The following is a 16,560-nucleotide window of genomic DNA, read 5'->3' as shown; positions in this document are numbered from 1 at the left end:
AGTCTACGAATATAGTAATTTACAATTTTTAGTTCCTGACTGTTACTGAAGAAAATCATGTGGCCTAGATATGTCAGTAAAGGAAAAAAGGGGGAGTCAGACATGTGATGTCATCAGTGATGTCATCAATGACATTTGTGATGTCATCTTTGATGTCCTGGGTGTCAGTGTTAGCAGTGCACGGTGGCGGCTCGAGTTATGGTTGCTTATCTTACCATAACTGCCGAATTTCAGGGGTTTTTCGGTTTTACTTTGAACCATAACGTCCCTTTAACAACGTTTTTTCACTGAATTTCATAGGTTTTTAGTAGCGCAACTTAACCATAACGTCCCTTTAACAAAGTTTTTTTACTGAATTTCATAGGTTTTTAGTAGTACAACTTAACAATAATAACTTTGACTTTATGTACATATAATATGGAACATACTGAACCCTTTCTACTGAATTTGACGGTCCGCAGACATGTTTGGACAACAGTACCACCACCTAAAAACTCTGGGGAGGTATGTGTAATAGTTATATCATAACATAGGAACATTTAACAAATTCACAAAGCAGCACACATACAAAGTATATGTAGTAATACTTAAAAAATGTTACCCATATATGTAACACACTAACCATTCATGTAAATACAATATGTTTTAAAATGGAATATACCAAAAGAAGATAAAGTGGCTTCCACCATAATTACCTCACAGATGCTCCACAACCAACAGAAAGACCAGACGTATACACTACTGATTACATATCTCACCAGACATAGTATGTGCACTTCTTTTTACTCATATATTTATAAACTTTCTATATTAGAAAAAAAAAACATATTACTTTTTTGTTTTCTCACAGAAATGTGTAGTACTCTCGACTGGCTAGAGGAGCATTTCCCACAAGAGGAAATGTTAGAAAATAGTCCACCTAATGGTACACACTTTACTATATAAACCAATTAATAAATATTATTTTGCATACTTTTAACATATACATTTTTTTTTTACAGACCATACAAAAATTCCAAGCATCTCACAACAACAATCAGAGGATATCACTCTACAGCAGATTAATCAAAAAATGGACGATCTTATGCAAAATTTTATGGATTTGAAAAACTTTGTGGAAAATTATGTGAAACCCCCAACAGCACACCATTGTCCAACCTGCACTTGTCCCCCCTCACCCTATCCCACGCAGTTAACCCCAAACCCTGTCTATGGACCAAAGCGTTTCGATGAGCTTTCCTTCCCTTCTTCACCCGATCCCAGTTATCTAGAAATTCCAAATTCTCCTGTTTTTGTTTTCGTTTCTGCCCCACCTTCCCAGTCATAATTGTATATATATATGAAATAAAGTTACTTTTCTTATATTGTGTTTTAATTACTTTCAGTTCTTTGTGATAAAACCAATTTAGGTGTCCACGTACACCACGGTTTTTCGGAAATGTTCGTAAAGAAACAAAAATGTGACTTTCCTGAGGACACTACATCTGTCCGTAATGTTCTCATGCAAGTTGAAAATGTTCTAAGAACACTCGTAGTGTCCTGAAATGTTCGTAAATAAACGAAAATGGAGGTGTCCTTAAGAACACTATGCCTATTCGTAGTGTTCGATAGCAAGCAGAAACTGTTCTAAGAACACTCGTGGTGTCCTGAATTGTTCGTAAATAAACGAAAATGGAGGTGTGCTTGAAACGCTATTTCTGTCCGTATTGTTAGCAAATAAATTAAACTGTGCTAAGAACAAACGGCTGTCCGTAACTGTTTGCTTTAGATGTGACGCACTTTTAATTGGTTCAGGTCCCGAACACTGTCCGCAGAACATCAACACGCATGCGCAAAACAATGTCCGTACATTGGGTGTCCTGCGGATGACCGCTACCTTAGCGAACATGCTCACAAAACAATCATGTGATCGATCGCGCCCACGCTCATCTCGTGCTCTAAATGCGGACACTGTTTGTGTCCCCGACCAGTTTAAAAGTACATTTCCAAGTAATCGACAATATTTCTCATTAAAAAATCACCATACCACAAATCCCACATACTAATCCTAACTTTCCACATAGTTTTTGTGACTTTTTGAACCTTTTTTGATGTTCGATCTGTCTTGCGGACGGCGCGCATGTCCGCGACCCGCGCACAAGCACCCCGATATAAGACCGCGCCCTAGAGCGCATTCTCATTGTGTTTCTGACTATTCCACAGAGCACACTGCATTTTGCTGCATACTTTGCAGATTTTGAGATTTCCATCTCTAAGCCTATGACATCCATGGCTTGACTATTACCACATGGTGCTACATCTGCCTCAGCACCACCCCCACCCCCTCCACCACCGCCATTTCCCCAAGGGCCTGAAGAGGGGAACAGGAGTGAGGATATAGAGGAGGAAGAAGAGGATGACGAGAATGAGGTAGAGGAAATCCCTACTACCCGGCGTCGGCGTGAATCTTGGGTGTGGCGGTTGTTTACCGTTCATGGAAACGGTCCTAAGTCTCATGCGAACCGTGTCACCTGTAATGAGTGCCAAATGGTACTCAGTCGCGGGAAGCATGGTTCGTATAGCTTTGGGACCACTACCATGAAGCGACACCTGCGCTCATTCCACACTGGGGCCATTCGCAAGGTTGTACCTTGCGAGAAGCATAGTAGGTTGATTGCCTCTACTTCATCCTCCGTTTCCGATCCTGTCACCACAAGGAACACCTCTGTGGGACAGCGTCTTCCTCAAGCTGCCTCACAGGCCATACAGAATTCTGATGACCCTTACCTTTCGAGGGTCACAGTTGTATGTGTGTACTGTGACACAGTACTCTGCAGGGGGGAGTGACTTCGGAGTGCGTTTGAGACGATCGTCTCAGAGCACCAGAAGACCTGCTCACTACCCAAATAAAACCCACTCTACATCTTCCTCTCTCAGCTCGCCCTTTCTTATCCCTTTGGTTGGTGTCCCCCTCCCTTTACCGTCCTTTCCCTCCTCTCCTAGTGTGTCGTGTATAAAAAAGAACAAAAAAAAAACAAAATAACAAAAATCAAAAAAAAAAATAAGGCTCTTTTCAGAGCCGCCTTTCACAGTTAAAAAATAGAAGTGAAGATACATAAAGCATGGCCATTTCCATTTCGTGAAAGTCCGCGGACGGTCCGCGAATAGAAAAACAATTGCATTGCTACCCTATTGTAACCAATGCATTTTTCTCTAACAGGAAGTGGTGGCTCTGAAAAGAGCCTTTGGGAGGTGTTTGAATGTAAAACATTTTAACTACGTAAAACGTACTTCAAAACGAATGCTGTATTTCTAAAAAAGGTTGCAATGCATTTTGTACATTTCTCAGAAAAATCTAATTGCCAGCATAAGTAAGATGGACTCCATCTTTGCGAAAATTGTATGTACTACGAAACAAAATATTTTCATTGTTAAAAGAGGAGATGCCAAAATCTCTTAGGAAGGCACAAACAGCCTTATTAACATTACGCCTTGCTTTCTCCATTTGTGGACCTCATGAGAAAGAACGAAGCCACACTTGTCTCTGCGCAATCCGTGAAAAAATTATTTTAGAGTTTGGAAACATGTCTATTATCTTCTGAAGTCCTTCTTTCATTGCAAATTGCAAAGAAAGTCCAGACACATGTCCTAAACTGTTCCCTCCACAATGAATTACAATTATGTCTGGATGTTCCTCTATCTTCAAAGTTGCACAGAGAGGTAGTAAGTCCAACCACTTAATTCCACGCACTCCATGCCAGTGCACTTCCACATGTGGGAATCCAAGATCTATAGATACTCCACAGCTTTCTGCATGCACCTTCAACCAATGAATCCACGAGTCTCCCAAAATCCATGCAATCTGTGTTTTGAAACACTCAGCCATAGCTATCTGTTCTTCTCTCTGCAAGAACAATATCTGAGAAAACCTCTCCTAGCACAACACACTCACTAAACTTTACTGACCAATCCCTTGCTTCATCCAATCTCATTTCCATACCTCCCCTCCCCAAATTCCCCGGATGTAATACGCGGTGTCCTAGAACTACCGCCATGTCCGCAAACGTAACATGTACAGCCCTTCTACCATTTCGATTTCACTCTCTGTGCCATTCCCTCATTGGATGTAGCTAAGCAATCACATGACCATCCACCAATCAAATCCAATAACTCTACATGTAACTGCATCATCATAGAGCAGCACTACAAATGTACGGTGTATCTCTCGGAGTACAAGTCTCATACCATTGACAACCACGATCTACGAGAAATACTATACAAATCTCCAATATTTCTACTTGCAGCTTGGTCCATATCCATATACATGAACAGAAAGTACAGGTATGCATATTTTCTACACAGTACATGATCACATTTTCTATCCGACTTTTACCTTCTATAATCTGAAAAATGAATGGCTGATCATTGTTTCATTGTCCTAAAATGACATGTCACTTACACACCTTTATATCGTTTAATTTCTTCATACACACACACACATGCAAATACTATTAAACTAACATTTTTGAAATAAAATATATACACGACATATAATCACACAAAATAACATACACACTCTATGATCAAATCTCAAACAATAATATTTGTACAAACACATAATTGGTTTTTAATTTTTTTCGTTTATATAAGTACTTACATTTATATAGGACAAGCAGACTATGACATTCACTCACTGTTACATGCAAAAGCAGGCTATGACACATAGCTCTCAACTCACACGCTTTTGGCGGGTGTCACCCGCCTTGTAAAGGACTGACTCACCCACCAAACCTCCTGCACACCCATTCATTCCAATGGGCGTCTCACCCGCCAAAAACAAAATCAGGTGATTTCACCCGCCTTTGCAACACACATGGTTGAGAGCTATGATGACAATGACTCACTATTACGTGGAAAAGCTTAGTTACACGAATAGTGGTATACTTTGGTAGATTATGAATTCCACAAACCATAGTAAAGATATTTTCTTTCCTACTCTTAGTCATAATATAGTTTTAATGGTTTTCAGGAAGGCGCTGAGCATTTCAACTTAAAAAAATCTATGTCTAAAATGAGAACAGTGCTATATAGCAACCAAATTACTAATTTCTTTCTTTTACAATTGCAGTGAAGCCCACTCTCCTGAATAGAAGCAGCCGATTTTGATTTACAAAGAATAACTAAGAAGCAAACTACTCATTTTTGGAAAAAAAAGTAAGTAGATTGTTACCATAATATTTGATTTATAACTCACACGCACTGTACGGTGCATTTATGGTATTTCTGTGCCTAAAAATAGAGTTTCTGCACCATTCTGACCAAAAATCCCCCTGTCTTAAACAGTGATCTCCTGTCAGAATGGCCCACAAATTCCTATTTTTCGGCACACAAATTACCCAACTCAGCCGCTAGAATGTAGATGTTGCAGAACAAACAACTGTTTTAATTGTATAGCTTTACCTATATTATTTATTCTTCTCCACACAACCGGCTTACTTTTTTCTGTCATCTGAACCCCAGTTTAGTAACACATTAATTGAAGAATACCCATCCCTAGTAGTTCAACTTCCCAATTCACAATAACACACCATTACATACATCTTTATCATCTTACTCAAACAATCATGCACACAACACACATGCATTGCAGAAAACCCCAACCCATACCTTCTGTATTTTTTTCAACAGACGCTAAAGAATGCCCACCAAAAAGCAACTCCGTAGAAAGGGACGCAGAAGTAGAGCAAATGAAAAGAAAAGTCTCCAACACAAACACCCATCTATAGCAGAATTTGTAAAAAACGTTGAAACACAAGAGCTAATACAGTCATGTTGTGAAACAGAAGAAGTTTCTAGTGCAAAAACTTTGCCTCCTCTATCACAAAGTAAAACGACCCAAAAAACTATTAACAGAAAATCAACTATCACTACAAATAAAACGTCTTCTATAAATCTTGATATAGTACAAAGTAAGCATACCAAGAAAAGTGTATTAGCCAACATGTTCCGTCACAAAGTCCTTCAAAATCTGATAAAAACAGGAGAGAAACCAGGTTCAACACTTCAAACCTATCGTAGGAAAGTAATCTTAGAAGCGTTGATAGACAGTGCAATTCTTCTCAAAAGAAACTTATTTATTGTTGTGTTAAACAGAATTAAACCACTAACAAAACTAATAAATAAATTTCAAAAAGACTTCTCAATAAACGAAATGTGAACAGAAATAACTTCTTAAATATCTGTGGAGGTGAATGGAGTCAGACTACAACCACAGAACCATACTTTAATGAAGAACCGTACAAACAAAAGCAAACAAATACAATTGCCATACATAGCAGTGGTCGAGGTTATGAAAAAGTTAATAATACCATAATGGAACAAGAAGTACTCCTTACAAAAATACGCCCTGAAAACTTAGATTTACCCCTCCATTCGAGTGAATCAGAACATCTAATTTACACATGGCCATGCACGTCAATGTGTAACATTCCCAAAAAAATGTTCAAATCTTTACGCCTATTCCTCAATCAATATGTGAAAAGCAAAGACAAAATCAAAATTAAAATACTGCAAAGTATGGATGCTTGTCAAGACGCAAGCACACAGGACTGCAAGGACATTTGTTGGCTTGCATATCAGGAGCTACTTGCAAAACAACCTTCCATGATATCAAAAGGATATCAACACATCATGCAAGTATAAGAAATCTAGTTTATAAACTGTATTATGCAAAAAGTCCTGCTTTAGCACTAGCCAATTTAAATAACATTCTTCTACATGGTACACCAAAAGACCTACTAGAAGAAATCGAGTATATACAGAAAAAATATTTTGGAAATGAAACCCACTTACAAGATTAATTAGCTGTCAACCAACTTCGTAACAAATCTGCACATGGCAACCTTTCACTACACACATACAAAAAAGAAATACTAAAATTTCAAGGCACTTCAGCTGAAGTACCAAACCACGTGTGTGTATGTTGCCGCAGAACGTGTTATAAAAGTAACACAAAAACTATAGACCTTTCATACAAAATAGAAGACAATGAAGATTCTAAATGGTTTGAATTAGCTCTCTACCTTATAGCAGAAAACAAATACAAATAACTGACCCCATAATACTTTTCAGTTACTGCACTACCAAACTTGACAACAACCAAACTCATTCACGTGCTATCTCAAATAACTTGGAATTACATCCACTACCAAAACTCCTTCAACAACTTAATTTATATGAGAGCGTCATAATTCAAACAGTTCATCCATTTCAAGCAATAATACGCCTTCAACCAAAAACTGCAACATTACCTCCCTCTGAATTAGTGAAAGGTATTCGTGGAAAATTAGTGTATTTACCATTAGATCTAAAAGAAAATGTGCACACTCTAGGAGTGCAACGTCCAATGCAACAATCTTTAATTATCTTGGTAAATGGAGTACCTACAAAAGACAAAAAAAATTGGCAACTAGATTTACATAAAGTTAGAGAAGCCCTGCAATATCTCAAAGAGAATAATGATTATTACAAAGAAATTATTATCGAAGAAAACTTGAAAGATACAACTGAAATAATTCAAGAGACACAAGAAACTGGTCAAATTGAGCTCCTAGATCCTGCTACAATAGCAAACACTTTAGACCATTATACAATTCACCCATTGCACTCTAATGACACCATAGAAGATGCACTGGAAACGTACCAAATGCGTCAAACAAAAGGATCACCAATCAGCATATGGGAAAAAAGTATAGAAGCACGTGCTTCTCCTCTACTCTTTCCTACTGGCAAAGGAGGAAGATACAATAATAGACCTGTTCAAATATCAGCATCAGAATATCGCTCATTACTAATGTATTCTGAAGATCCCAGATTTCGACAAAATGTGGAATACATATTCCACCTACTCTTTGAAAGTGAACTAGCAACTTTATGTTACGGAGTTGCACACATATTAAAATCAGGATCACACTTTCAAAATATGACAGCCACACAATTATTACAAAAAGTTCAACAAAAAGATGAGGTTTTATAGGCAAATCTTACAAATCTATTAGCAAATATGCAAGGTACTTAATAGTACTGGTTTCGACGCCATGGAGATGTACGTTGTATGATCAGAAACTTTGGCCCACCCACTTGGTTTGTTACATTAAGTTGCACAGAATATGCATGGGAAGATTTACATGCTTTCCTACGCATATCAAACGAAAACAAAACGAACATAGATATACTAAGACCTGGAGAACTTTGTTCTCTAGATCCTGTTAATGTTTCTAGATATTTTCACCATCGCTTCATTGCTATGCTACATTTTATTTGTAATAAAACTGTACCTCCCCTTGGAGAAGTGCAACACTTCTTTTGGAGAAAAGAATACCAAGCCAGAGGAGCGCCACATGTCCACATACTTTTATGGATTAAAGATGCTCCTAAATTTGGTCAAGACAGTGATGCCACTGTTTTACAGTTTATTGAAAAATATGTCACTTGTGAAATTCCGTCAGAATCCACAAATAGTGATCTTCATGCAAAAATCTTACAATTCCAAACACACAAATGTGGCAAATATTGTCGTCGCAAATACAAAAACAAAGGGAAATACTACACCAAATGCTGATTTGGTTTCCCTAGACCAGTTACAAATACAGGTCAAGTGAACAACCTCATGTCTTCAGTTAGACATAGTGTTAAAGGTAAGTCACCTAAAAATACATATTGCATAAAAAGAAAAAAAGAAGAAAAATATATCAATGATTACAATGCAATCATTGCCCACTTGTGGAATGCAAACATAGATGTGCAGTACATTGCAGACAATTCTACTGCATTTGCACGATATGTCACAGCATACTTAACCAAATCAAAAAAGCTCCAAGACCTCTGGAATGACCTGTCATCAGATAAAACAGTGTCTCAGAAATTATACAGCTTGGGCAGAGAAATGCTGTCCCATAGAGAATGTGGATACTATGAAGCAGCTGATCGATAAACTGGTACTGCATTGTATGGTAAATCTGCAAATATAGTATGGCTAAGTCTTGGTCCAGCTAAATGTAGAAAAAGAGTTCTAAAATCATACGAAGATATAGAAACAACAGCCAAACATGATCCCAACAGCCAAGACATTTTAAAAAACAATTTATTGAACACATACTACCCAAACAGAAGTACAACTTTGGAAACCATGTGTCTATACCACATAGCCCAAAACTACACATACAAAAATAATATAAAACCTGATGAGCAAAACCGTAAATACAAAGTGGCAAACTGTGATGGCAGCTTAGTAAAACTCAACAAACCAAATTTAATTAATCATATCAAATTGTCATTAAAGACTCCTCAACATAAACAAATATATTACATGTCCCTGCTACAACTCTTGAAACCATGGAGAAAAGAAGAAGAAATACTAGATACCTATGACTCATTTGAAGACGCTTTCAAAGCCAATGAAAGCAGTATAACTGATGTGAACTTTGCACAGCACAAAACAATGTTGCACAATGAACAGCAACACGAAGAGGAACTCCAGGCCCAACTAGATAAGGACACTCCTGACAGTAGTCAACCTTCTGTCACAGGAAGCCAAGAACCACTGGGAGAACTACTAATAACAAATGAGGCAGAATTAGCTATGATAGAAGTAGAAAACACCATGTGTCACTATGAAGATAAAGAAGACTTAACTACACTACAATCAAAACTAAACAAAGAGCAACGTAGCATTTTTCAAGAAATAACAAAAGAAATTGCACATGGTGTGCAACATGAAAAGAAAGAACGCACCTGCCAAAATTACAAACCTATACTATTGTATGTCAGTGGTGAAGCTGGTTCTGGCAAAACATTCCTAATCAAAATCATCAGTAAGTTCCTTCAACAATTGACAAACAACAAACTGTCAGCTGTTGTCACTGCCCCCACAGGTATAGCTGCCTACAACATAGGTGGTGTCACTTTACACTGATTACTACTGCTGCCAGTAGAACACCAAAACAAGTTAGATTATTACAAACTTTCTGCAGAAGCTGCAATGGAAGTATGCAGAGTATTGAAACAAATGAAAATGCTACTAATAGATGAAGTGAGCATGGTGTCCAACCTAATGTTGGCTTTGATTCACCTCAGATTACAAGAAGTACTCAAAACAAACTATGAAGAGCTCTTTGCAGGAAAACACATCATTGTTTTCGGAGATCTTCTTCAATTGACAGCTGTAAAAGGTGAGCCTATTTTTAAAACATTAGGACACAAACTCTGCCGTAAAACTGTTGGCAGCATTGGAAATGTCAACCTTTGGCAACATTTCCAATACAGAGAATTAACAGAAAACATGCATCAATCTACAGATCTCACTTATGCCAACATCTTAAAAAGTTGGTATACTTTCTAGAGAAGCAGAAGCAATATTGAAAACCCGGCACATTCATGCACTTTATGGTGATAATGCATGTGCTACAGATGTTATGGAACAATTAGCCCACAAAAATGTCAATTGTATGGCCTTAATGCCAACTCTTGCAAGCTGTTTCAAATTCAATGAAATAATGTTAAGCAAAGAAATGCAACCAATTATGGAAATTAGCGCCACAGACAAACTAGATGTACATGGAATGACACTACCCATGTGTGACCAAGCAACAGCAAGACTAAATAGTTTAGAAAAATCAATCTCAAACACAGCAGGCTTGGAAAAGATATTAAAATTATCCTTAAATTGCAGAGTAATGCTTAACCTTGACGTGGACCAAGGACTAGTTAATGGAGCACTGGGTACAGTTGTTGGCTTTCAAACATACCCACGTGACAACAAAAATTCAGTTTGTCAATATTCTCTTTGACAAACTTTCAGAAGTAAAAAGAATAGGACGCTCAACAGCTCGATTCCTTCTCTTCAAAGACATGTATGTACGCAGAGAACAATTTTCTCTAACTCTTGCATACGCAGTCACCATTCATAAATCACAAGGTCTTACTCTAGACAAAGCAATGATAGAAATTGGTAACACAGTCTTTAAAGAAGGCATGAGCTACATAGCACTGTCACGCCTACGTACAATTGACGGTCTATTTCTAATAAACTTTGATGCAAGTAAAGTAAACGCTGATATTCCTTGCATTTTAGAATACAATAGACTTTGTCCACTATACACCCCCATCTACAAACATATCCTGTTCCACAAAAAGGAAAATGTTCTAAAAGAAAACTAAATCAAACAGAAATGCAACATGATGTCACTGCAAATCCTCCAAAGAGACTAAAAGAAACTAAAACTTCATCAAGTACCACAAGCAAAAAAGAATCAATTAGGGAAAGTAAACCAGGTACTTCTTTAAAGAAGGAAGACAATCTCCAAAAAAAGCAGTTAGATACAGAACTACCTGGACCATTTAAATTCTCAAATATAGTTGGTGTAAGTTGCTACGCAAATGTAGCAATGAATATTCTATTTCAATTACCACCAATTGTTGACAACATTTACTTACACAGTACAGACCCATTGTGTTTGCAAATGTTAGTACTTCACAGAAATGCAGCAAACAATCCTGACAACACATATAGGCCCTCATTACGACCCTGGCGGAAATCGTGGTGCAAAATGCACCATGGAGCACGGCGGAAAGCTGCCGATAGCGCCATGGGGGTTGGCGGATTTACCGCCCCATTCCGACCTTGGCGGGGCGGTAAATCCCCATTCCCCATTTTACCCTTCCCCATTCCCATTTTTGCCCCATGGGTATAATGGGAGTGGGGAAGGCGTTAATTACGCCACCGTAAAATACGGTGGCGTAATTAACAACAAGGTCCCGTAGCGCCATGGATTTCTCCGCCCGGAAAAACCAGGCGGAAAGCGCTCCATGGCGCTACGGGAACTCGTAGTAGGGCGGACGGGTCTGCCGCGAATACCGCTGGCGTAGACCCACTCCGCCAGGGTCGTAATGAGGGCCATAGTGTTTTTGGAATAAGACAACAATTGGACTACTGTGCTGGAATGGTGAAATTCACTATAAACTCACAGGAAGATCCACAAGAATTTCTAATGTACTTACTATTAGTACTGGAAAACAAAAACATACCTATAAATGAAATCTTCCAGATTTCATACATGTGGAAACATACATGCACTCTCTGCAACAATGTGACACAAGAACAAATCCCCAATGAGCGCTTTGTCTATATATCAATACCTAATTGTGAATCCGTTCCATTTCAGCAACTTGTACAAAATGCAAACCGCGGTAGATTATGTTCTACCTGCAATTCGGATAATCGCTCCATGTCACTAATACAAACACATAGTAAATACGTAATACTAATGCTTCTACGTTACAATGCAGATGGTGCGAAAAATAACTGCAAGCTGACTGGATTCACACATGGTCAAATATCACTTGGTAGGAAAACCTTCACAACAATAGGTATAATCTACCACGCATGAGCCACAACCAACTCAGGGCACTACACTGCATATATAAAAAAAAAATGTGGATGCTTTGAATGTAATGATAGCACCGTTACTCTAAAGCAGAGATTACCAGCTAATCTTACAAACGCGTATTTAATGTTCTTATAACCAAAATTTGATAACTGAACTGTACTTAAAGCTTAAGTACACTTGTAGTAAAAAAATATAAACTGTCACAATATTTCAAAACCTATCTAACTGCCCAAAGATTCTACAACAACTAATCAGATAAATTAATACCACTCAAATAGAGCAAACAATAGACAGTTAGAATATGCCAATTGGTATCTAACTGTCCCAAAATTTACAAATATGCAAACAGATAAATCAATACCACGAAATTATATCAAAACATAAACAGTTAGAATACGCCTACTGGTATCTAACTGGGCCAAAATTTTACAATATCCAAACAAATACCTAATATCTCACTGCTCACAAAAACTGGAACAATCCAATGCATAAAGCATTAGGCAGAAAGAACAAGTAAACGTGGAAAACAAACAAATAAATAAACTGTAGCATAACAGGAAAAGGTTTTTTTTTTAATCCAACATGGATTTTTTTTCTCCCACAGACCCAATGATTTTAGCAACAAACACAGAAACTTTGCACATTGCACAGTACTCCGGTTTGTAATCCACTAAATATGAGGGTCAATAAAAAGAAGAAAATGTTGATTGTACAATGTAATAAGTCATTATAAAATACTAATACTAACATGCTATTTTCTTTTATTACAGAAATGAACAAGAAAAACATGGACTCCCGTTACTAAACCAAATTGTACGTATAACAAGATAAATACAACCATCGCAGCATATCACACCCATACAAGCTTATAACATTGTTCCTTATAAATTAGTTTTTGACCCAAAGTTAAAAGCCACTATGGGTGTGATATGCTGCGGTGGTTGTGGCCAGGGCATACACTCTTGGGTGCATGGCCAAATGGCCATCCACCCAACATTCTATACCCTGGCCACAACCACCGCAGCATATCACACCCATAGATGCAAGCATTGCAACCATTTTTATGTCCGCGGACAGGGGGAAGGTCCTAGGACACATTCAACTTGCCAGAGGACAATACAAACAGCGTCCTCAGGACACCCCCATTTTCTTTATGTACGAACATTTCTGGACACCGCGATTTTTCTTAAAACATTTTCACCTTGCCAACGAACAATACAGACAATGTCTCCAGGACACCCCCTGCAAACATTCCAAGACCCCACGAGTGTTCTTAGAACACTTTCAAGTTGACACCGAATCCATTCTGTTTATTTACGAACATTCCAGAACAGCCGTGTTGTCCGCAGACAAATCGAACACAACAAAAGCATCTAGCACATAAATAAAATACAACTTTGAACCTATCTCATACTCCCCCATCCTCCCCAAAGACTTCTACACACCAACACACTCTACTAAATACACATTTTGAACAAACTTTCACCGCGCTGTCCGCGGACGTCCGCAAATGCAAGATGGCAGGCGCGACAGAAAATCTGACGCGCATCACGCACCACGCCGCCCAATCAGCGAACACGTTGCATGTCCGCGGACATGACGCAAGCCGCTGGGCCAATCGGGGTGTTTTCCGCGGAGCGAACAGGGAAGTCCGTCCGCGAAGCGAACACAGATATCACAATTTGTTTTGCCTTACATTTTGGTCATTTTCTAAAAAACTACTGGACGGATTTACACCAAATTTGCAAAAGCACGCTTTCGGGACCAGGCCGCCGCTCCTGCCGCAAATTTGGTGTAAATCCGTCCAGCGGTTCGGGCTGTAGCCGTGCGCAAAGTTTTTTCCCATTCAGTCTATGGGGAAAAAAAAGTTTTGGGACCCCCCTATAACTTTTCCCCCCCTGGACGAATCCTCACCAAACTTTGCAAAAAAATTCAGAGTGGGCCATATACTTTTTGCAAAATTTGGTGAGGATTCGTCCAGGGGGAGCGAAGTTATAAGCCGCCCAAAAAGTGTTCTTCCTATGGAAATACCAACTTAACCATGTAATCTATATATATATATATATATATATACCTTAATAAAGCACATCATATAAGTGCAGTCCACACCTTACACGAAAGCAGAATTAAGCCCAGGATGGTAGGGGCCTAACAGGCCAGGATTCATATACCAGCACAAAGCCAGACGGAAGAGCGGAATCGAAACTTAGCAAGAATCAGCTCAGGCCTAGGAATTCGAGGTCAACCCCAGGAAGGGAGGAGAGCGGCAACTCAGAAGAATCGAAACTTAAGAGCATAGCAGCCTTCCCATGAAGGTCGAGATAAGGAGGCCCAGGCAGGTGGCGAGGCTGAAGAGAAAATGAAATACGTGAATAAATGGAAATGAAACTGCTTCACGGTGTACTGACACGTGACCAGCCAAGCGCGAAGAGGTACCAAAGTCTGATGTCACCCAAACCCAGAGGATGCCATAACTTTCCCTGATAAGAAATTACAGTTTGAGGCCGTCCTCAGCCAAATAATTGACACATAGCCCTAAAGTACCGATTGATGGAAGGGAGGCAGGGTGAATCTTGGGGCATGCCGCATCTGGGTAACCATTCTGCAAGCTGCTAATTAAAGTGGAGATTTATGCCTAGGGGTGTAACCGACCCAATCACAATGGACCAAATAATCTAGGGTCCTATAGCTAGTAGAACCAATGAGATGTTGTACTTGTAGTGACGTCTAGCATGATTGATGTAGAGGGATGGGCGTAGATGCCCACCCGATAAGAGTTATCCATTCCTCACACCCCATTACCATATACAGTTATAGTGCCTATACTTAGGTTACCTTTTCCAACCAATAGACTTGCATGACAAACTTTCGAGTGTTACACGTCAATGATGACAAATATTGCCTATAAAAACTGCTGTTTGAATGAAGATTGTGGAAGTTGAAGCAAGACAGGCGATCGCATCACTGTTGATTTCCATTGTTTCCCCGTTTTTTGTACTTGTCATTAAACGGACTTCCCTTTGCCAAACCATTGAGTTGTCCTTATTGATTGGTGTTGGAGTAAGAGAATCCTGCACCCCATCCTCCTCAAGGTGCAGCTATCTCTTCTTAAATTACGTGAGGGTGAACTCTGATCCCATGGGCCCGTCAGAGGTCGCTCCGCCCTCCTGTACACTTGGTAGCGGAGAGGATGGTTTTGACCATCAACTATTGATTATTGATTAGTGATAAGACACCTATTGACCGTCGACACAAAGTAACTCTAGGTCTTCGGCAATATCATGAGTCCTTCGCCATTTGGCCGAGTAGACTGTGAAGCTTCCCGTGGACAATGATAATATAAATCTATCTAAAATCTGCAGTGGGTCTGAAGGAACCCATTTTATAAACAGAAATCCTTCCATTCCTACGGGCAGTGGAACAGACGAAAGACTAAAGAAGGCGGTAACGGAGGCGGTGATCCCGAGGATCCAGAGAGGAACCATGCGAGCGGTGAGTGAAACAAAAAATTAAATGCTTTGGCAAATGTCATAGGCATTAGAACAAGTAAGGGAAAAGGTAACGGAGGGAGGTGGAAAAGACAAAATTGTCAGAAGTAGAGAAGACTGTATATATATATAAGGGGATAATGACTTGAGAATAATTGAGATATTAAAGAATACCGGGGTGGACACCTGAGATATTAAAGAATACCAGGGTGGACACCTGAGATATTAAAGCATACCAGGGTAGACATCTGAGATAATAAAGAATACCAGGGTGGACACCTGAGATACCGGGGTGGACACCTGAGATATTAAAGAATACCAGGGTGGACACCTGAGATATTAAAGAATACCAGGGTAGACACCTGAGATAGTAAAAAATACCAGGGTGGACACCTGAGATATTAAAGAATCCCGAGGTAGACACCCGAGAAGAGAGAGGATTCCAGGGCGGACACCTGAGGAGAGAGAGGATTCGCCTTGTTCCTGCGCTTTAATATAGCGGTCAGAAGAAACGTGAACTCACAGCCCACATAATAGGGGAAGACTAGACTACAACCACATTTAAAGACGTTGTAAAAGAAGTTTGTTTAAACTCCATATCGGGGTATTAATTAGAAGGCAGAGATATTTGTGTCCAGCTGGTGTCT

This window comes from Ambystoma mexicanum, chromosome 4q (genome assembly GCF_040938575.1).
Source record: "Ambystoma mexicanum isolate Mex_15411 chromosome 4q, UKY_AmexF1_1, whole genome shotgun sequence".
Classification (NCBI taxonomy): domain Eukaryota; kingdom Metazoa; phylum Chordata; class Amphibia; order Caudata; family Ambystomatidae; genus Ambystoma; species Ambystoma mexicanum.
This window is presented reverse-complemented; position numbering follows the sequence as displayed.